The sequence below is a fragment of the Bombus pyrosoma genome, linkage group LG6 (assembly GCF_014825855.1).
Source record: "Bombus pyrosoma isolate SC7728 linkage group LG6, ASM1482585v1, whole genome shotgun sequence".
NCBI lineage: Eukaryota > Metazoa > Arthropoda > Insecta > Hymenoptera > Apidae > Bombus > Bombus pyrosoma.
Window position 1 is genome coordinate 8,347,285 of NC_057775.1, and position 24,633 is coordinate 8,371,917.

Consider the following 24,633-nt stretch of genomic DNA (forward strand, 5'->3'; position numbering starts at 1 on the left):
GAATTTTTCCTTCTCGTTGCGCGTCTAATGAGTTTAAAATTATCGCTACTCGTTGCTGAACATGCGTAACCATTAACTGACGCGAGATTTTCACTTCAAATTGATCGAAAGTGAAGTTTTCCTGTCGTAACCACGCTTTCATGGTTAATTTCATGCTTTTATACATGGACATTAGTATTTATTTATGTCGATGTGTGAAGAATTCCTGGAAAATTTTTACAGAAATGCGTATTGCGACAATGTTAAGGCTATGACGTGAATAAAAATGAAGTTGGAAACTAGGAACGTTGATAGATATAGTACAGAATCTGAAGCGCTATAGTATTAATAATACGTTTACGTTGCGTCTCCTTTTTCTTCAAGAAATCTACCTATCTACGTCGGTTTTGACCATTTAATGATATTTGATTTAAGTTTAATTTAATTTCGTATTTAGTTTAATTTCGTATAGATGAAAGCTACGGTTTAATAAAAAATATTACAAATTTTACAACGACTAAAAGTTTCTCTATCGCAGATAATGGGAGGCTAGTGTAGGTAATGTGACGTTTTAAAAATTGCAGTATCTTTCAAAATTATCTATATTTCGTACTCAAAACTCGCCTTCTCTTTTCAACTTTCTCAGAAACTTTTGATTTCTCTAGTCCGAAATACAGAAAAAAGAAAGATAGAAAATGAGAAAAGATTGTTACGTTGCAGCATCTTCTTCAAAGGAAACATTTGAATTCTGATTGTCGAACGCAATAATTCGTATCAATTTCGTAATTATTTCGATCAAAATCTTCAATTCTTGGCCGAAAGAAGCGCCTATGGGGGATCCTCCAGGAAATATACATCCAACAGTGAAGAAAATTGATCCGACGAGCGCAACTCGTGCCGGCACCAGAGGTCGTTTAATTGGCAGGTCGGCAATTAGGCGATTAATTAAGCGCGGTTAAGGCGTAACAGGAGGAACGAACGGTAGGCTCATCTTGCGTAATAATACTCGTGGCAGTGAACCTGAAGTCGCTTCTCACGAGAAACGGCTCTAAGCGGAAAAAACATTAGCCTGATGCGCCTACCTAGACGATTGTCCCGTACGGTCTCATCCTGCACACAGGTTTTGCATTTTCTTCGCCATGACGATGGACAGAAGCCAACCTTCCTGTTTGGTTAAAAGGTAAAAGAGTAGGAAGTGGAAATTTTCTTCTCGAATGTTTTCAGTTTACTAAATTTCATCTCCGATTTGATGCGATTTCCTTTCTTCAAAGGGAGGAAAAAAGAAATGGAGAAAAAGTAGAAAATGGAAACTTTCTTTTCTTTCCTTTTCCTCGTGACGATCTTGTTTCAATTTAGTTTTAATATCAACAAGATGAGCTATATATTCATTTAGTAAGTTTCGATATAATTAATAATTAACAATTGCTTGCTTCAACGAGAGAAAAGGTAAACAATGTACTGTACTCTGGATTCTGGAGATTTATGAATTTCATAACGAAAGTGATGAAAAGCGTGGAATTTTATTTGCAAAGTTCCCTTTGCGTCTTGTTTTAGCTTCGAAGCATTATTCGAATGAGATAAGAAAAGAGAGAAAAGCGTTTTTTAATATCGCGCTCAAATTTTATTATTAATTAACAAAAGTGAAATAGAGAACTTCTTTCGCTTTCGCTTTGTTCTTCGACGAGGGAGCAAATACAACGAGAAAAGTTTAAAGCAAAGGGAAACGTTCGGCATTCGATAATTCACTGGATGTCTAGCTTTTTTAAACAATTAACGAAAAACAATATTTTCAATTAAACCGTTAAAAAGAGACAAAGCTGCGAAATTTATTAATTAATAAAATTCTTCAAAATACAGGAAACGAACGATGCGATTACAAAAAACAGAATTTAACCAAACGAACAACAAACCACCTCCACTTTCAATTTGCTTGCCGTCTAAATTTTGAAAAATAAAAAATACACAATATGCCTACACTGAACGAAATTTAAGCTAACAAACAACAAACCATCTCTGTTTTAATAAAAATCCTGATCCACGGAACATTTCACCGATATCAAACTGTCGATAACAACGATTTAAACAAAACCCTCGCTCCCTCGCAGGACAAAAACATGCTTAAAAATTCACCAACGATCGGAAGGCGATTTAAACGAATCGATTAATTCCAGTTCCGAGGCCGCGTACAAAGACCAATACTTATGCAAATCCCAAGCGGATTCTCTGCTGAAATCTCGTTCTTTTCAAGGGCTGGTTTAATTCGATACCATAACGCGATTCAGATTGGTTTGTCATCCACGAGAGGAAGAGCACGAGGAAAAATAAGGCGGAAACGCTTACCCGCCTACCCAACCATCCGCTTTACTACCGAATTCACTTCCTTTCTCTTCTATCCATTTTAGCCAGCTCTTCAACAATCTTGCCGTAGTTGGTCGTCGACCAAAGACATACAGTGGCTCATGAAGGTATCCGAACAATGACTATAAATAATTTGTACGTACGTATACGGCGTAATGTAAAAATCAGTCTTCGCTATTTCTTCAGGTACTTGCGATAGTCGGACGAAGAGACGCTTCGAACGAAAGTTAATCGGCTTTCGATCGATTACAAATTTTCTTATTAAGAACTTCGAGAAAAGTTTTACTTCGATCAAAATTCAAGGTCTTTGTAAACGGAACAATATATTCTTCTATATACACTGGTCGAATGCATTTTTTAATTCTCTACAAGAATGTGCGAAGGTAGTTGAGTCGAAAAACGATCAGTTTAAAAGATATCCTGAACGTTTTCAATGTTGCGAAACTTGTCACGAAAGACTAAGAAAACATAGAAACTAAAAGGTATCTACGCTATCTTTCCCGTGTCGCGTGTGTCACGTGAAATACCTCGAAATTTTATTAGCGCGTGACTACAGTCAGGTATAACTGGCATCACCCTATCGTTAAGACGTGGAAAAACAATCTGCGATTGTCATAGTCGTGTCGAATGAAATTCCAAAATGTCTCGTATAACACACTCAATACGCGTATTCGTGAAAGGTATTTATTTGCAAGTATTCGAATACTTTCACGAACTACTGTACCTTTCTCGCGTACATTCGCGACAATTTGTTCCTTCAACGGGACACCCTGTTCTCGACAGATAATTTGTTTTATTCATTAGCCTCGCCATTCATCCTCGTCTCGTTTCCTTTTCATCCGACCCTCTGTTCTCGTCTTTCCCTTTCTCTTTCTCTTATTCCGTCTATTATAGCACCGGTGCTTCATTCCGTCAGTTACGTTGCAATGGTCGAATTTCTCCCTTTATTTTTCGACCAACAAACACCAACGTTTGTCCACGTTCGTCCCTTTTTCTTCCGCCTGTTCGCCTGTTTTTGTTGGCGGCATTTCGATGCTGGCGCGCGACCGGAAACCAAACGGGTTTGTTCGAATCGATTGTTTACCGGTTGAGAAAAAAATCGATTCGAAAGCGATGGCCCACATTCTAGCCACGTCTCTGAAACTGTCCGATTGGTTCTGTTCCGCTCCTACTCGTTTGAATATTTACAAAAAGCACAAGGGTATCCATCGTTCGTTCGCTGGTGTTCGTTTCGTTTTAGCCTCGTTTTCGTTCCGTTTCAGCCGTGAAAATTTCTAGCAGAAACGTGGCCGTCTCCGTGTGTTTCCTTTCGCAGCGAATGTTTTCAGGCTGCTGTATTTTATTTACGATTCCGCGAGCCTTTCGATCTTCCCTTCGCTGCTCTAAGAATTTTCCAATAAATTGCAGCCATTGGACGCGCGTTGGCTGCGGGAGTAGCACAATCGTATTATTTACCAAAAAACAAGACGTAACAGCTGTAGTTATCTAGAGAAAAAAAAACAGCAGAAATATTTTTCCATAACAGTAGCGATATCTAAAGTGTTTATACGCGAAAACACGCAGAGATTTTTCCACTACAGTGAAAGGGACTGGGGACAGAACAGTTGATCTAATCGTATCGCCTGTGATTCTTCTTCTCTTTTTTTTTTCTTTTCTACGTACAGACAATAAAAATACACGTTCGGTTAAATATATTGAACTGGCAGGAGTTGGTTTAATCGGCCACTAATTAAGGTCTCGTTCCAACAGATAAAATTCCATCCATCGTATCCATAGTTTTTACTGCTTCTTGAACTTCCCAGTTAAAAGTATACTTACAACCAGCTTTCGACGAGTATATAAAATTGACCCATCGCGATAGACGAAAATGTATTATTCTATGCGATCTTATGTACGCGATCTTCGATCTTTTTACGACAAGTCACCCTCACGACACGTTCGTTGGTCCGCTATGTGTTCTAACTCTTCGTTTTCGTTCCATTCCAATAGCAGAAATTTTTGTCAGCAACATCTATACGCAGAGTTGTACCGTTCGCTTTTACATAATTTAGTTATGAGACATTTATTATGTAATTTATCGAGACACGCTTGAGAGAAGCCAGTTGCGTAACTTCCTATACGAGGCTTGATTTGCCGCGTGAATTACGCGCCGGAGTGCCTGGAGATATTCTAACGCCTCGACTTCACGTTCTAGTTACGTGTGTGCGTTCTTTTTTCCTTTTTTTTTTTTTTTTTACTTACACGTTATTCGTACGTAGTATGTGGTGAGATGTTTACGAGAATGTGGAAATTATTTTTTAAGTACCGTTCAAGCGTCAGGATGAAATATGTCCAACGTTATATCTTAATCTTGATGTTATCTTTTGCCTTAAAAGCTTTTTCCTTTGTGCTCATCTTTTAACTTCGTTCAAATATCGAGGAATAGACGATGATCTCGTGTTATGTGCCGATTCACGTTGCTTCTTATTCATTTCCTAATTTTTTCGTGTTTGTACAATATTTTTTGTTATAAAATATCTTCTCGTTTGTCTATTTCGGAACTTCCTTTATATCGAACATTACAGGCGAACTTTATCTGAAATTCTAGCGTTATCACGGGATGTTTCGAAAGCTTTTGCCGTTTTTATATCCCGACTTCTTTAGATTTATGAAACGATTTCTTCTTTTATTTATTTCTTAATTACTTTTAATTATGTTCTGGTTTATTAATTTCCTAGTCTCTTTCATGCCGGGTTCTTTTATGTTAATCATATCTGATATGCTAATGCGTGTGTTGTTGCCCACTCTAAAAGCTTTTCACTGTTTTTAATCCTTCTGTAATTTTCTTTCTTTTCTTCTTTTTTTGCTTTGATACATAAAATACTTACGTTTCTTTCATTCAGATTTCATTTAATTACACGACATATGACTTTTTTTTATTTCCCAATCTCTTTCAAAATATCTCTTCTCCCGCTACTGTTTACAGTTTTTACAAACCTCGAACACCTGTCCCGTATTTTTTCGTTATTTACAGGGTTCTGCTTTTTTTGATCGAAATAATTGCACTACGCTTAGACCGAAAACAACGTCAACAGAGTTGTTTATTTTGGAATGCGAAGCCGTCGATGGTGTCAGCTACGTTGCTAATAAATCATCGCGTGAAACGATCGTTACCAGCTCGTAGGCGCTGTTTGGTTGGCAGGTTCCTTTTTTTTTCCTTCCTGGTCCCTATTGCGGTTCCACTTGGCGCGTTTCGTTTCATAATCACTCACCCTTGGCATTGTATTGTCACGGTATCAACCTCCCTTCTTCGACGTCGCGTTTATTTTCGCTGCCATAGTTAGTTAACGAGCCCTGAACGTCTGTTCTTGGTAAATCTGACGGATAAACACCGTTTTCTCTCGTATTTCTCAGTCCATTTCCAATGCTTCTTCTTAATCCCTTTCTATCTCTACGGCGAGGAAATTGTAGGTACAATGTATATATATATATATATATATATATATATATGTATATATATATATATTTGTGCGTGTGTGCGTATTTAATACGTAACAATACAATTTATCGTCAGACGATAAGCTTTAAACTTACAATACGTGTAGTATGTCACAAGTTTTCAACTTGAAGCGTTTTAGACGCTTGAAAACTTGAAGAAGAAACTTCATAAGATCATGTAACGCCGTCGCTTCGATAACGGTCCCTTCGAAGTTCAAATCTACATGTTCAGCGTGTTAATCATCTACTTTCTTTGCTAGAAACTCGCATTTAAACGCGCGTATCTCTTCTGGAATGCTTCGTAGATTTTAAGGCAGATCTGAGTCGAATTCGCCACTGCGTATTATTGACGCACTACGTCATATTATATTCGAAACGTGTGACCGGTGTGCTACTTTTTTAATTAGCTTCCAACGGTTTATAAAATGCGTAGTTTCCTAGTAGCTACGCCTGTAGCGATTGATCGAGTAAACAAGAGGCTTCTTCTCAGGTTCAAGTTCCTTTTACAGGCATGAAAATATCAAGCAAAGATTGGGATTAGAATATCGAATGAAAGATAAAAGGTAAAACTTTCTGCATTTAGGATATTCGATAGAATCTTCCAATATTTGTTAATATTATTCTTGCGTGATTAATTGCTATTTACAATCGATTTGTACGTCCTGTCCCACACGCTGAATCACCTACCAACCTAACAATTCACAGAGATAGCTGTCTTGTACGAACCAAATATTGAAATCGTTAAAAACCAATATATTCGTCGTAATTAAATACCACGAGTCAAATAAATTTCAAGAATCAACTTTACGAGAACCCCAATCGATATTCTTAACACGCACAGACAGATATTCATTTACCATGCAATTTCTAAATACCCTATAAAGATTCAATTTAAAATTCTGGTCTAACAGGTTCCTCGTCGATTATATGCTTTGCCATCTTGCCAGCAAGGCATCTACAGATAATATTTCTCAGACGTTTTGCAGCAAGGGTATCGTGAGAACGTAATGACTCATAAATGGATGAGATATCATAGCGTCTAGTCGGCAACGAAATGAATTTCTATACGATTTCACCGACGCTCGGTCGTTGATCGTGCTTCAAGTATTCTCTACTCTCCGCGACGTACACAAGGTGTCCCAGTAATTGTATATTACCATCGGCAAGGTGGTTGTTCCACGCGGAAAGATAAGTCGGGAATATACGTGATACGATTCTTTCATAAGACGCGTCGTTTTCGAGAGAATCGAGTTCGAAAATCTCCAAGTCTACCCGAGTTTGGGTAATTTCGTTTGGAACAGGAGCGAATGATCGAAATGAGATTCTTCTACGTACGAAGATAAGTCGGAAACTTCGAATAGGATTTGTTCGTCAGACGCCACGTTCTGGAGAGAACGAGATTTGAAAATTTGTCAGGTACGCGTTTTGGAAAACCAAGCCTTGAAAATGTTCCACGTTTCTCGCTGATTCTCGCACGTAGGTTAATCTCTTGCCGATTGTTTACAAGTGCCGTGGTCGTAATTAAACAAATGCTCAAATTCAAGATTCGAGAAGATCTCGTATATTTTCGACTTGTTGGGTTGGCAACTAATGTAATTACCAGCTAATGACAAGATCCGCTATCACTTAGTTGCCAATCCAATATTTTATACTCACTTGAACTATGAACAATTGTACTATGACCTCCGGGACACCCTGTATACGCGATACACGCACGTATCACGCAACTTATTCGATCGAGCACCGATCGATTTCTCATTAATGTGGAAGCATGATCCCGCGGACGATCACGACGAGAGTCACGCTTCCACGTGTTATCCGACGTGGAGGAACTTTCGCGACGCATTGAAAAATCCGTATACGCGGAAGCATAGTTACGGATGCGTGGAGAAAAATTCGTCTAGGACTTTTTTGATGGATCGGTGCCAGCCTCGGGATGAAATATCGTGAGAAACGTGTTTTTTTCTAGTTCCTTTCCTTCTCTCTCTCTCCTCCAATGGCGTTTGTTAACGAGGAAACGCTTATGAAATCTCGAGGTGCTTCACGGACCGCGGCATGCATGCAAAAATATTTCTGCGTATTGTAACGGGAAGAAACAGACATGCAACTAATACCCGCCGCTCCGCAGGCAACTTTAAACATGCAAATATGCATATACCTAAGACGTAAGGCGTAATTTCTTAATTTATCTATCTCCCTCCTCCACTCTTTTCTCTTTCTTATTCTTCTTTTTCTTCTTTTATTTCGATGAATTTGTAATTAGCGTCCGATCAAACACGCCCCTGTCGGATGAATTTATTTTGCCTTTGTACGCGCATATACGTGTGAACGTTTCTAAGAGCAATCAATGTCGTGAGAGCCAGGTTTATAGCAAGTATCCAGCGATTCTAGAGAGAGCTAGTTTTAGCCAGTTACAGATACACGCCTAGACACGTAGCTTTGAATTTTCTTCGATAAACGAATCGATCAATTTCTCTTATTCTAGGTGTTTATACATTTTCGTGTAATATACAGATGCTTCAATGTAATACGCGTATGTAATGTCGTTATTAATTAGGATTTAGATAAATGCAGGTAGTTGACAAACTGGTTAAACGCGTGATATTAAAAATCTCCGAATTGAATTTGTAGATGAAGGAAGTTGTTGGGCCAACTCGAACAAATCTGTCAAATTCCTTTCTTTCCATGTGGAAGAAAAAATGAAAAAGAAGAAAAAATGGAAGTCGTCGAACGTCTCAGCGTGTATATTCAAATTAAAGTCATTAGTGCAGCACTTTGCTACTTTCTCCTTTAAATCTAATGTGCTCGTAATACGGTTTATGTTCGGTAGAATTAACAAGCCATCCCAGCAGTTATTTATTCATCAATAGCATTCCCTCTGACTTTACGATGTTCTAAACGATCAGAGCTTTCTCCATTAAAATTGTTTTCCTTCGACTCACTACCTTAGTTAATGACGTATTATCTTTCGTAATTAAAAGGGAATGAAATCTACAGCGCCGTGTTCTACGATGATTATTAACGAGCTGCTGCGTAAGAGATGCCATTTATTTGAATGAAACTTCAACTTCGTGCTGCTTCGATATCGTATACCCGATAAAAATTTCCATACAGTGTAACGTGCAATTTTTTCAACTGTTAATAACTTTAATATCTCGAACATTGTCGGTTATGGAATATTATACAATTTCCGTGTAATACTCATATAATTTTCACTTTATAATAGCTGTATAATTTTTTTAATTAACTATTTAATGTGTTTAATAATCCAAAGATCATTAGTCGCGAAATTATGAAACTCGATTGGAGAACTTTTCAAATTCTGCTTTTCACGCTTTCTTCCTACCGAGATAATTTATGCAACGGACAATTTCCTGCTGATAAAAATATTACAAGTCTTATAATAAAAAATCGCAAGTCGAGAACGTTATTTTATCGAGAACATCGTTCTTCGTAACTAATATCAGAATATTCCATTCAAAATGTATATTCTAATTCACAGTAGTGGTACTTTCTCGTCCGCTCTATAACACAGCATGCATTCAACGCGGTTCCATTATGAACATCGATATCTCCTTCGTTCGATCTTATTATCCCTATCGTTTTATATCTTCTCTATCTATCAGTCAAGATCTAAAAAGGGTATCCGCCTAAATAAAGTTCCAAAGGAAAAGAGAACGTAATACCAGCAAACCGTATTTAACTCGTGAAAAATCGCGCATCACTTTGCGTTAAGTTTTACTATCTTTAAACTATGAAATATCTTTATTTTAAGATAGAACATTTCGATCGACATAAATACACGACAGCAATTCTTACGTCGCATCTTCTTCGCGCTGGAATCTCCTACTTCAGAATGTTCTAATTTACGTAGCATTTTCTAAAATAGAAAATTTAAATCCATCACAATAATTCCGTAATATTATACTCCATTATTCTTCTCTTCGCGATGGAAACTGACTAATTTGAAATATTTCGATTTACGATACTAATCTAAACCGAGAAGTTCGAATCGACGCTAACAACTGTAATTATCTTCTTCGCGTGGGAATCTTCCGTTTAAAAAGTATTCCTTCTAAGACAGAAGATTCAAATCCACACTAACAATTTATACCAATTCAGTATAAGAGAAAATAAATGATTCAACGGAATTAACCCTTATCCGACCGAATTAACCCCGGTGCGACGAGGAAAAGCGCGCGCGTGTGTTAGAGCCGAGGATGCTCCAGCTAGCCCCACGGCGCATCTAAACGGCGACGTTTCCACGTCTAGAGATATATCCAGACGCATTAGTGACATAATTTTCCCGGTGTATTTCTGTAACGTGCCAGAGAAACTGGCAGAGGAGATAGGGGAGGGCAAGTGAGAGTCTGGCGACGCCGCACCGGTCGTCTGGGGCTCTCTCGCTTAGACGAGTTTATCGACATTGCATTTCCGCGTTTTCGTTGCACAACACCTGTTCACTGCCCGTATAATCCGCCACTCTGACGATCTCCAAAGTCCTTAATTGTCCAGAGAACACGTCATCGAGATCCTCCTGTCTCGCTCGTCATCGCCCTTTTTTTTAACATCGCATCGTCGCGTTTCGCAGTTATTATTTCCGATTGGTTTTTCATTTTCTCGAGCAACATCGAGAATCTCGTTTGCAAAAGTTCGTTAGCTAGGCTTAGGAATAACGCTTGTAAAAAGAAAAAAGAAGTTATTGATTTTTAACTTTTTAGGGGATATCAAAAGTTTTCTTTTTTTTTCAGGAAAGTTTGTCGGCTAGAGTTACACATATCGCGGATCGTTCATATTTTTATCGATTCTTCGCTTTAAGGGATGTTGAAAGTTTGGTTTGCAGATGTGGTTAGAAATTACCGTTATTTATATTCTTCGGACGTTGGAAATTCGTTGTTTCGGAAAGGTTTAATAGTTGGGATTAGAATTATCGTGTACTATTTATCTTTTCTATTAATACTTTTAACCTTTCAGGCTTTTGAAAGTTCGTTTTGGAAGGGCTGGAGTTAGTGTTACGATTATTATCGTATATTTATTATTTATTTGTTTATCGATTTTTAATCTTTTGTGAAGGTCGAACATTTTTGTCAGGCGAGTTTGATGACGAGGAAGGGAAATGAGTTACGAACGTTGTATATTATTTATAGTTTCATTGATTTTTAACTGTCCAGGGGGCGCTGGAACGTTGTTTTCAGAACAGAGTTTTAATTGTTCGCGAAACAGAATGAATTTCACATGAATTTTCGATATCTTCTTTCAATTTTAATTTATAAATACATACCTATATAAGTTACAGGTTTGATTATGCTTCAAACTATTGTTGAATATACTCGCTCGCATACGTATACGCATAAGTCAACATTATGATGTGGAAAGAATGGAGATTTCGATAAAAGCCATCGTGCACTGTTACAATCGTATCATTAAAAATGATCTATATCGATGAACGAAAAATTTCCACGTCAAAAATTTAGGTCACCTCTACTCATATGCGATCACTCGCCGCGCTACCTATTATAGCTCTAACTCTAAAAAACAGAAAAAAAAGAACGAAAAACACCCAGATTCGTGTAAAAGACAAAACGATTGTATAGTAATTATTATAGTAATTAGTATTATATTATAGTAATTAAGATTATATAGTATTAATGATTATATGTAAAACAACAAATGCTAAGAAAAGAAAAACGCTTTTAATCAGCGAATACAAATACTTTTTGCGATTCATCTACGGCACACGTAAAACCTACGAATCTACTATCCGCTATCAGTTTTCATCCAAGGAGAAAGCACTTGCACTGGCAATCAAAGATAAAAGTCGAAATTGCCACCCGGTAAATATGTAGCAACACGCGTGAGACCGGTCGAAGATATTCCTGAAGCGACCATATATCTTTGGAATTGCGTAACGTGCGCCAGCGCCACTTGAAAAGAGAGAAAAAGGCGGAACGAGAGAAACGACGCAACGCAGAAAAGGGACAAGAGAGAGAGAGAGAGAGAGAGAGAGAGAAATAGAGAGAAGAAGAAAGTGAGAATCGTGGGGAAGGAGAAGAGGAGAAAGAGAATCGAGGCTCGAGCCTCGTTGCAGCGGGTAGACATCGCCCGTAGAAAGTGCATCGGGAAAGCGAACGAGGCGGACGCATAAACGCGACCATAAATTATCTGTCTCGCGCCCGTGTACGCTTATGGAATGCATCTCGCATGTCCCTTCAACTCGACGAAGATTAGCTTCGTCCTTTGACAAACGTTGCTTCTTATTAGACCGGACGAGTTGATTTAATGAGGTTTAGAATTCGAAAGCTCCTAGCTGGTATAGTTTCACCGATTCTGAAAGGGATCGTCGAGAGGAGAACTTTGGAGTAGAGCGTCGTGCTTTCGACGAGATTCAAACTGGTAGGATCTGTAGGTGACTCGATCCGGCACTGGGAAAATTCGGATCTTGACAGATGGAAGAGAGAAGGATTAGAGGTAGCGAATTAATATTATTAGCGAAATTTTACAAGCCACAAGCTGCGACTTAGAAACGTTTATAGTTGTATATTTTGAACTTGCCAGGCAACTCAAGTTACTCAAGTTGCCAGGCAACTCAAGTTACTCAAGTTGCCAGGCAACCTACCGACATACATAATTCACTGTTTCTATCGGAATTACACATCGCTTGTATTTGTTATGTTACTGTTACTATTACTTAACCTTTAGTATTTATTTACTTAATTATCCATTGCTATGTATCTTAGAAGGAAAGACGCAAAAGGGAAAATTAAAAATTCGGAATATTCGAAGGTATCGAAGCCTGAATGACTAAATCTAACAAGATGAGGTAATAATTTTCTTCCTGCTTTACATAATGCAGCAATTTAAGGATAAGAACTGTGTTTAACTTTCATTGTGCTAGTATGTATCACGTAATAAGTGAGGTAACGAACGCGAACGTTCCACCAGAAAAGAATGTTCGATCTTTGGAACGAGAAAATCGAGCCTGCTAATCTTTGGTTGTTAGTTAAACATACACGCAACTCTTAACTAGATACGTAAGATTTAGTTGAGACAATCTCGTTTCGCTCGTCTAATGTTTAACTTTTAATTATCGGCTCTTGTTACACTGCGAACGAATGTTCTTCCACGAAATGAAATTCTCCCTTTGGAAATTTCAAACTTCGTGCTTCGGCTACGTATGGATTCTTGCATTGTTCGTAAAAACATTGATTTAACGTCTTCTTTCTTCTGTCGCACCGTAATCATTTTCTTTGCCTATAGAATTGTTAACAGATTCGCTTAATGCAATATAATTTATATTCTTAAAAATATGCGTGTTAAATTCTTTATGGCCTACGACATATCATTATGCTACGACAGGTACATCGATAAATGTTTCTAAACTATTCCTACAACTCGATACAGTGGTATGTTTATAGTACGAGCTGCATTTATTTGAATTATAATTCGTGTCTGACCATATACTCTCCTATCGGTTGAATCTACTTACCCACTAGCGAGCTTTTGTTACATTAACGAAAAAATTCATGGATATTGGAAAGAACAAGTTCATGTAAAAGGCAAAAAAAAAAAAAATGGAATTTTAATCTGTTAAAATTAACAGGCATATCATTTAATCGAAAGCTTCATCAGTTACGCAAAAAAGAAAAAAAATGGACAATGAAGACGAACCGATTTTGCGATCAGTTTTAGGGCGTGCAGATGTAAATGTAAATATAATCCATTTGCTCTAGAAAGAAAGCTATGCATAAAAATATATATTTTTCAATAAGGGAATTATTATTCGTACGACGAGTAAACTCGCTATAAAACGATTGATGTCATCTCCGGTTCTATTCTCGAAATTCTACGTTGGAAGAAGAAGCTAAAGTGAATAATTTCTCGTGTAAAAATGATCGTGTAACGACACGACAAATCTTCCAAAAAGTCCAGCCGCCCTGTTTCGCTTCTTCGCGATAGAATAAACGAGAGAAAAACGAAAGAGAAACGACGAGAAAAGGGAAAAGACGAGATCGGCTGACGATTCCCAAAGCACACGGCTCGACAACTCTCTATGGCCGGCCCTGGAATCGGTTGGCTCGTCGAAATACCATCACGTATCGGCACTAGAGGCACACTCGCACACTGCACTTCTGCATGGCGGAGTACGAACGGACGGACACACAGTCGGTTGGAATACGAATGCTGTGACCCGAGCAAATATATGCGATGCGCGCCGCTTCCTTGTAAACAAGGGCTGCTAAATGCCGTGAAGTGGCTCTCCGGCTCTCGGGTCGAGGCCGCGTTCTAAACTTCTCCGTACAACTATCCTGCTGTTTCCTCGCGAGAACTCTCGACACAGAGCGCGATAACTCGAACGAGTTTCCGCTATTGTCAGTTGAAGCTCGTGGCCTGCCGGTTTCCCGTGCTCTGCTAATTTCATTAGTCCGGGCCGATCCGACGGTGCGGTTTCGTTGCGCTCTCCGTTTCGTCCATCGACCCAGTGGATCATCTTCGTGCGCCAATTGTTTCAAGATATCGAGCAAATTTGGCTAAGCTTTTGGCAAAGACGGTAACGCGAGTACAGTGGAAGTTTGTTTATAGTCGCTTACGAATATATTTGGAAATTGGCCTGGATCTGTAAAGTTTTTGTATCGTTGTTTTATTGTTCCGCGCCTTTAAACACTTTGAAACAATTCTCAGCTACTTGCCGATGCCTCTGCTATATTACACGGTACAGTTCCATTTCTATGGCGCCATTAAGAGACGAATAGCGCGTGCAACTGGAGTTTCCATAATGAAGATACAAATTTAAATTCCACGATAAATTTCCAGGCTCCAGATTTTTAGACGTATTCGTAAAAGTTTGAATTCTTATAAACGTTCTCGCTTTAAAAGTTGCTGTTCCAATTTTCTTCTCAAGTCTGTTTCTCGTGTTTCCACTGTCTTCTGCAACGAAGAATATTTTCACAATTCGGTCGCTTTAATATCAATGCCAGTATAATTAGGCGGCAAAGGTACGTTATTCCTAACGAACGTTTCTTAATGAACCAATCTGTACGCCATTTAACGCGTTGCGTGCCGTGCACCGCCGCGTTACGTCGATATTACATAGACATTATATCGACGTTACAGGGACACGTGTACAAGTCTCGTAATATATATGAGCTGCTTACCGCAAAACTGGAATGCTTAACTCGAACTATCCCTCCAGAAGCGCTTATTGCTTCGTTAATATGCCAAATCTCTCCCCACGGCATTGATATTAAGATTTCATCTCGCGAGGGATGCTCTCTTGGACTGCGAGGACATTTTCGTTATCGGAGTGGAATTTACTCGCTGGATATACAAAATGTGAAATTTCGACAAATTAGATTACGCGTAATTGAATGTACACCGGTGGCCACACGCATCGAGATACTTAGTGGTATCCGATAGAAATTGAATGCTTTCAACTGTTTTTACTTTCTAATTAATTTATTAAAAATCTGTTATTTTATTAGCATAAGTTTTATCAGTTATTTCATTAGTTATTTTATTGTACGAGCTATTAAATGAATATTAAATTGTAATAGAAGTACGAATTATAATTTGCTGAATTCTCGCGATAAATAGAACGAGCGAGCGAACCGATACTTCACGACCAGCGTTGCATGTTTCATTTATCGCGCAAAAATATTACGCTATAGTATTTTGATATTTTGACTTCGACGACGAAGGAAACACAAATGGAATTTCCTTGAATCTTCTAAATTAATTCAAACGGTATTCTTCCATTTATTCTATTAGAATAAATCTTCGTAACAAACTGAGAACGAAATAATTCGAGAAACAAACAGTCTTACTAAACAAATTTATCGGAGACGGTAAAAATAAAAGGAATTAGGATGAAGAAAGTGGGTCAGCAGCTACTTTGATTCTTGAATCCATGGTCGAAGTAAATTCCACGAAAAGCTTCCATCCAAGATGCTTCGAGTACTTAATTAAATAACACGCAAAGAATTCATATCTGTACAGAGAGAAAATAGCCTGAAAATTGTTTCCTAATTAAATAAAAAGGAAAAAGAGGCTTCGCATAGAGAAGAAAGAAAGAATAATTCCCCTTTCTGCCAACGTATTAAATCGAAGACATCTCGTCCATTACAATAATTACACCGTTGCATCGTCGTTACTTTAGCAGCTGGCCAAACGAAATCATCGAAAAACATCGAAAATACGATTCTCGTTAATTACGCTGAATTAAAATTATTGCCCTTATGGCGATTATTCCTCCAGGCTCACGAACCTGAATTATGAAATTAATTAGGCAGTGTTCCTCGAGGGTCGCTCTCTCCTCTCGATAGTCCGCGATTTCGCTTAACGAGACCGCGTCGATTTCGCGTATTTTCCCATCCCCCGACCCAATTCTTTCCGCAGTTATCCGAATATAAATCGGGTCGTATGTGTGTCAAGAGATCGATAACGTCAACGGGCACACGATACACGTACATGTAATACACGATGATTAATCTCGCAAGAACAACGTCTGATAAACATGAAACGTGAAATCACACAGATATATGTGTGTGTGTGTGTGTGAAAGAGAGAGAGAGAGAGTGAGTGGGTGAATAATAATAACAGAGAAAAGCAGAATCGTCTGGCGATAATTTAACCCATTGGTGTGTGATCGATGCTATTCAATACGGCAAAAAGTCGAAATTTAATTAACATACATGTTGAAATTTGATAATTAAAATTACCGTATCACCGAAAGAGTAACTCCGTTTTCATTTATCAATTGGTTTTGTTCTTTATTGCTCTAGGCCTGCTTCTGATGTACTTTATCACGATATTCAATCGCAACGATTAATCGTTATTAATACGATGTTTAAACTAGAGTTGACGTTTGATTAATTCAAAGGGCTAGCGTGCGAGAGTATATAAAATATCGAAAATAAAAGAGATATCATTTTTAATTATAATAATCTTGTAATTTTTAACACGCGAAGCAAATGTAAATTTGAATTATATTATTTCTCTGGTTTATAAAAATATGAACTTCTTTAAATATCAACGCTCCAGCGACGATGAATTATTCCGCGATACCTCGCGTATATTTTTACTTCTAAGTAAATTTCGTTCTTCGTTCACTGAAAATGTAAAAAGGTAGAATGTATTGCGAATATTATGGCACTTTCTGTAGCAGTAGAAGTACGCTATTTCTGTTGCTCGTAATTACATGTACCGTTAAACGTACAAGTATAGAATGTCGTATTGATCGCAATTACCTATACCGTTAAATATAAATACGCGATTGAATGAAATCTATCATTACTTCGTTTCCTTTCTCGTTCAACGCCATAATTCACCTATGATTAATCTAACGCGTCCGATACAATCGTATTTCTCACATCTTTGTTAGTTATAATTTAGTTTCTTCGTTTCTTCGATCGTAGCGCTATCATTCATCATTCGAGCAATGATCGCTTCCATTTAAAAATTGTATTTTCACCGGTGAAATTTCTCTTATCTGTGAATTCACTTTCTAATTCCATACGTTAGATATGTTCTTCTTAAGATTCTATACTATTCCCGTGTGCAAATCCACAAGCATACATATTTCGATCGTCTTAATAGGCTCGCCACATGCATATCAATCAATCATTGAATATTTGCTAAGCTTAAACATAATATTTATTAAAATAAGTTTAGAAAGACATTCTCAAAGTACAGTGTAATTTAGTTCTTAGAAAACACAATATTATTTATTTCTGCCTGAAAATATACAAATATCATAAAGAGATATCAACTTTCTATAATGAACAGCGTTTACCCGTCCTTATCTTAAATATACTAATTAAGTATTCTGAAACTGAACACGTATACGTTATGATAATGACTTGGATGCAGGACACAGAAGTTTTTTAATTCGATTAAAACCGGCACGCGTAATGTGTACAGTGTTTACTCGTCTCTATCTTAAATATACTAATTAAGTGTTCTGAAACTGAACACGTGTAATGTGTACAGTGTACACATGTATAAAAAGTTTCATACCCTACAACGTAGAGAGAAATAGCCTTTTTGTAAAAAAAAAAAAATTGTTTATTACTGTACCACCACCTATACATAGTAGCTTTCACTGGAGGATTAATCGTATCGCTAATTCAGGAAACTAATAATAATTAACAGCCACATCTACGAGTTCTATTTCGAATCGAATACGCTGCTAACAAATTATGTACTTGTATGTGCGTTAATAAAACAGCCACGAGCAGTGAACGCGTTGACCAATAAAAAGCAAAACGAAGTATAATATCTGTAACGATAACAGTAATATCACTTTCGATCATCTACTTTGCTACTGGCCCAGTTACGACGATACAAGGAAGAAAAATACCTAGCAACGTCCAGTCGTTCCCGGGCGATAGAACACAGCACGACAAGATATTGAACTTTCTAAAACAGATAAACATATCCCTGTGTGACGGTGCGAGGGGAAAAAGCTAAGTGCACGTGAGACACCTCTTTAGAGCAAATCGACGTGTCGTTGCTCCATTTCATTTACAGAGTCTACAAAAAATATTTGCTCGCAATTATATTTAATTGTTATAACGTACACCCATCGATTAACTACTGTCAGGTATATTAAACTTCCGCGATCATTTAGCGCTACTTTTATGTACGTAATCGCAAAGATACGATACTATTAAAACAGAATGGGGAAGGTGATAAAAGAAAAAACGCTTCATCGAAAAATATGAATTTCGTGCGAATACTTCTGTAATCGCTATATCGGTATATATCTGCACATAAGGTAAGATAAAAACAGCGGTCGCTATATAATACGCTGATAGAGGAAGCGAAAAATGTACTCGTGGCAAACAGCAAACGAACAAACGATCGTAATCGACGAAACTTTCCCCTCGATAACCCTGAACAGTAAAAGTTTATCATTTTCTCTGGATCAAAACGCAAGGATACTTGCCCAAAGAGACAAATCTCTCCCCGAAGCTAGTGTTCTAGCAGCAACGTCGGTTTTTCAGCCGCCGATAACCTCGACCCGTGAAAACCTTCGTACGTCCACGATTCGTTATTTCAAACAAAAGCACACAGCTTTTACAGTGTTACGTTGGGTCGCGAGCATCGTCGCGATCGTTTATCATGGCGATCTCTGGCGCGGGCAGAGAATCGTCGTTCAGAGCGCACCTCTCGGCCATCTTATCCGCTTCGAACGCGCAATAATAGGCGCTGCCATTATTTAATCAACGAAACGTCTCGTTAGCGATGTGGGTCACACACGAGCACGTTTCCCGGTCTTTCACGGGGCGAACGTAAATCTCAAACCGGTGGTAGCTGCTCCTCCTCGAGCCACGCTCTCTCTCTCCTTTCATCCTTGCCTCCGTTTCCGGAACGTCTGGCGTCGTAGCGACCACGCATCGCTGCCCCTCGACAATGGCCAACCTCTGATGGCTTTCGTGTACGCGTAGATTCGCGTCAACGATAGCGCTTCGCACCGCGAAACATGTTTTTCCGACGCGATCCCCTAACTGCTATCGCGCGCAAGGACCATCTTTGAAAATTTCCGGGTACCGTGAACTTCCATTTAGAACGGAATTTTAGAGTCCGACTGGACCGACTTCTGGTCCCTCTTGCGCAATTAAACTGATACGAGGGCGACAACTGAAAAATATGATGGGTAACATTTCTTTCATGGAAGAACGAGTTTAACGTTTAACACGTTGTCATGCAGTTGTACGTCAAAGCGATCTTTTCACTCGATTTCGAGGTTAAACGGGTGTTTTTGTCACCCTCCTGCACATTTAAAAGACATCAAGATCGTTGATTATATATGTACAGATACATATATATATATATATATATATATCATTTTTATCGAGTGGAATCGAAACACGTAGCAACCAGACTAATAATTATTCGCTTCTTACGATACGTCGTGGATTTATCACGTATATTTAAGACACGTGTATCTTTAGATCCGGCAGATTTTATTCCCCTCGTCAACTGTTCCGTATCAACATACTTTTCAGGCACCGGCTGACACGAAAATCGGAAAATCAATAAAATTGAACCAATTAATCAGCGGAGTATGCAGACCTATTAGCAACATTCCTATTTATCTCAAAATAAATATCCACTCGAACCATCCAGCGTCCTCATTGCGCTTTCGAGCACCAATCATCGAAATCACGACTTCGCTGAAAATTCACTTTTGCGCCCGTCAGTCGTGCTAATTACTCTACCGGGCAAAATCATACTGTGGGTATCCCAATTACATTAACGTGGAAAACTTTTTGCGGGGGTAATTTCTCGTTCATCGCCGTGGGAGTTGAACGAGCTCTAAATAATCGAAATAAAACACGGGGAATCCGGCTGATCTCGAAATTCGTGGCCGTATTTACGATCGATATAGGAACATTTAATGAAATTATTCGACGGCCTGAATGGCGCCAGTTGTATCGGGGGCCCGTTAAGTTGCTCGATTCTTAATTAATTAGCGTCCTTACGCGATACTCGCCGATGTGTCTCGAAATATCGTACAGAAATATCGTCTGAATACACGACAGCCCGGTGACCGTTTTCCATTTCGCCATTTTCGAGAACGAGAACGTTCGCTCGCGAGGAAACGTTTATTAACATTCTCGTATAAAAGGATGCATTTTCGAAATGAGATTCCAGCAGATGCGAATAGCGAATCATTTCTCTTCCTATATACATAACTATGTACATATATTTTCCTGTCTTTCTTTCTTTCTTTCTTTCTTTCTATCTCTCGCTGGTCTCGTGTTTATTAAAGGCTTTTTACGACGAGAGAAATTCTTAGCCCGCCGTTTTCGTATGACGTAATAAGGAAGGAGCTCGAGGCGGATAGGAGAAACGCCCGTCAGACCGATGAGAAACATTGATAAAGTGTACCAAAGCTCGGTCCATATGTAACTTTTCGCATTTCATTTCACTGGTAGACGCGATGAATTGAACGATACAAATAACAATAATAAAAATAAAATAAATTGGGAAGTATTTGTACATCGTCAGATTTCTCAATTTCCCAATTTATTGATCGGGTGATCTGTGGTTTCTCGATGGACTGAATGTTACGCGCGTGATATTTTTTTAATGAGATAATACATTTGTATACATTACTGTGTCACGTGTTTCGTATGATTTATTATAACTTGTACAAGACGTATGACGTATTACGTACATAATATACAGGGTGTCACCGAATCGCAGGTGAGAAGCCGAAAGGAGGCGAGTCTGCGTGAAGAAATAAGTCGAAATTGTAGAATAATATCTTATTGTCCGGGTTTGTAAAATTTGCCTAATTATCGTTTAGCTACCATCGACATACGAGCGGACAATCAGTAATAGTAGGTTATTCTAAATGTGAAAATAAGCGAGAAACGTAGGATAAAATCTTTTCGTTTAAGACGTCGTTTTCAAGAAAGTAGTGTCGAGAGCTAAGAGAGAGAAAGTGGAGTGAACATATTTACTTAAGAATTGGTCCGGTAGTGCGCGTCTATGATTAAACTTTTAATGTATTTTTTGTCTGAAACGAAGCGTCTCGCGAATAAAAATTTCTTCTTCGTTTTCAATTTAATTTCGCGCGTAGAGTAACCTCCCATCGATTATCTACTCTCATGCAGTCCGGAATTTGTCATAGTCAAGTATACTTGACTGTCAAACAAAATTTTCTGGAAAATGACGCTCCGAACGAATATCGAAAAAATACCGCTCTACATACTCCGTTTATTTTTCCACGCGGAATCGTTTCTTACCGACGTTGTACGACGTGTCGTAGCTGAGTTACAGGACACCCTGTATATTTCTATATCGTAGAATATTTTATGTAAAGCGTGATCGATGTACGTATGTAGATTTCATAAAAACGCGCTTCGCTTTATAAAATTCAATATTTCTTCCTATTAATTTTTCTTTATGCCGAAAGAAAAAGACGCAAAAAGAGGAGGAACAAAAAGGAGCGCGGTTCGTCCCACTTTCTAGAAACTGTCCGTACAAACCAGTAACTCGCGAAGGAACAAGAAGAGGAAAGCAACGTTTTCGATGTAACCTTTTTTGCTCGCCGACAAAGTTAATGGGCGAAGCGGTTCCGTGCAGCGAGACCTGCTCGCGAAATTCCCCGATAAATACGCAGGAAACGAGCCCGCATAACGATAGAAATCGATAACATCCGACGCGATAATATCGGTGGTATCCCGTGGCAGCGTTTATTCAAACGCGGCTGTGCTTTCGCCGCACGGCTGATTTCGAAACAAAGCCGAAACGGGCCCCGATAGTGTCATCGATTTATCATTGCTGTGATGGATTATGGAATTTACTTTATGGCCAACCGGTTGAATTCGCCGACATGAAAATTCGTTTTGTCTTTTTCTGCAAAATTGCCAATATGAGTACTATGCACGTACGATATTCCGAGCAACGTTTCCCGGCCAAACGTGAATTGATTAGAGCGAAGAATTTCGTTCGTGAAATGTTTAACTGTTTTTTAGGGAATTCAGATCACAAGATTGTACTATATTTTTATTTCGTAATTGTTATATAATGAAACAAAGCGACCAGTGTGGATATTGTAAATATAGATCGCTTTACCAGAAAGGAGTAACAAATTTGTTTGGTTTAATTATTGAAAATATGATAAAATACGAAAAGGGGAACTAAATTTAATTATCTGTTGTACCAGTAGTGTTACGAGTTGAAACATACCATGATGTTTGTATCTGAAAGAGTTAGGTAAAGAGATATTTGGTAGAATTAGATGAAATTCGAATCATCTATATGGCGCAATTTCTCGAATATTATTTTTATATTTATGTGTAATATTTAATGTTATATTGTATTCCCATGCAAATTGTAAAATGTAGCGATATAATGAACGTTAAATATTTTTCTTTATTAATATAATTTCCATTGAATTTAGTATCTACGTTTATTAATTTCACGTTTTAACGAAAGTAAGAATACTTTGTTAGAGCTCGTTCAAATGACACTGGTTATGTTAGAAGTTCGTTATTTCTAAATGCAAAGTGAAGTATAATTTTGTATCGTTGCATCTTGTCCAAACGTTTATTGAATTTCGTATCCAAGAGAATTAAAGAAAAATTCTTCGCATCTCTGATGCTTTTGCAACAAAGGGTAGGAATTAATTCGAAACTATTAAATGTTTCAAACTACGTATTAATTTCGAATCCTAATCTATCGGCGTTGTTTTCCTCGGTAAACTAGGCCTATAAATTCGATGCTTTTAATTTTGAAATCTTCCAAGACAGTCGAAGACTGTTTCCTCGAACCCATCCTTCCGGCAATTTCTCAAATCGTATCCCCAAAGGATCCGGAGTCATAAACACGCTTCATAAAGTTTCAATACTGAAACTACAAGTTGCAAGTGACATAATGGATAAACGGTCGTCAAGCGTTCTTATATAACTCTAACTAATATTATATTGTTATCGATATTCAGTAAAAGCGTTCTCGTGTTTCGTCTGCGATATTCAAGGCGAAATATACAAACGGTGGATCGATGGAAAGTGTATTATAGGAAAACTCCCACTTGGCGCTAGCTAACCGTTTGTCACAAAAATATATCGGATACGCCTCGTAAAATAATCGTAAACAACATTTTTCTTCGACACTCGCCTGATTTTTATTCCACCATCGATCGAGCAATGTCCCTTGCAGGTTTCTTAACGACTTTTCTCCTGAACGTATTGCGCAATGCTTTTCAGAGGATTTCTAATTAAGCATCGTTGGTATCGATTAATTACGTCCGCAAAGTCTGTTACACCATCGATTAACCGCGCCTTATTTATCGTCTCGTTTACGTTTCTCCGATATCGTGAAGCCGAACGAATGGAATATAATTCGCCTCCAGTCCTTAAATATATTTAAACGTCGAATCATTCTTTCGCCAGTGATATGGTAGCTAATTGCACGTTTGCTGAGAGTACGTGATTATTATTATCCTTAAATAAGGAGGAAGCAGAACTGCGTCGAGTATTACGTTAAGATAGCGAGGTACAAGATGAAATGGGCTCTGAAGGAATCTCGGCGACTGTTACGAAGAATATGAGGTTTAGGCATAATTAAAATGCTTGAGAGACGTTTTGAGAGATGTACATGCGAGGAGAAGTGTACCGCGCGATTATTATTTTAATAATCAGTGGTTTTATTACTCTCTCTCTCTCTCTCTCTCTCTCTCTCTCTCTCTCTCTCTCTCTCTCTCTCTCTCTCTCTCTCTCTCTGGTATATTCTTATATGTATATACGTATGTCACTTCACAAGGTTTTCTAGTAACTGGAAATCTGTCGTATAAACGTTCATTTACGTCGAAAGGTCATTCTTTTATTATTGGTTTTCTTATATGTTTTCTATTTTTAGCAAAATGATTAGAACAAGGTAATTTAAGAATATTCAGGTTTATGATTATTTGACGAATATGTTACTGGTTTTTTTTTTTTTTTAGAATAACGCTTCTTTTATCTCGAAAATGAGAACCAATTTGTTGTACTTATTTATATATGTACGATACGATATGAAATTGCGAAATGTTTTCGAATAACTTTATTTTGAACGATTCCTCGTGCGTACAACGCAAAGGGATTTATATTATTTAATTGTCTCACCGATAATTTATCATATAATATATAATTTATAATTCATAAATATAATTATTATTACGATAAAATTATAATTCGAATGAAAAGCTATAATTTTTTAATTCTACGCGGTTCCGTTTGCCTCTGTTCATATTTACTTCGTAGACGTGACAAACGCAAGCTACGGAGTCTCATCTGTCCGTCATTCATTCATCGAGCTTTTCGCGTT

General features: G+C 38.0%; 1 protein-coding gene across 4 annotated transcripts in view; it reads left to right on the plus strand.

Moving 5' to 3' along the window:
- LOC122568631 (ecdysone-induced protein 78C) overlaps positions 1-24,633 on the plus strand; it is a 132,238-nt gene that overhangs the window by 66,392 nt on the left and 41,213 nt on the right. The gene's annotated exons all lie outside the window — the stretch shown is intronic.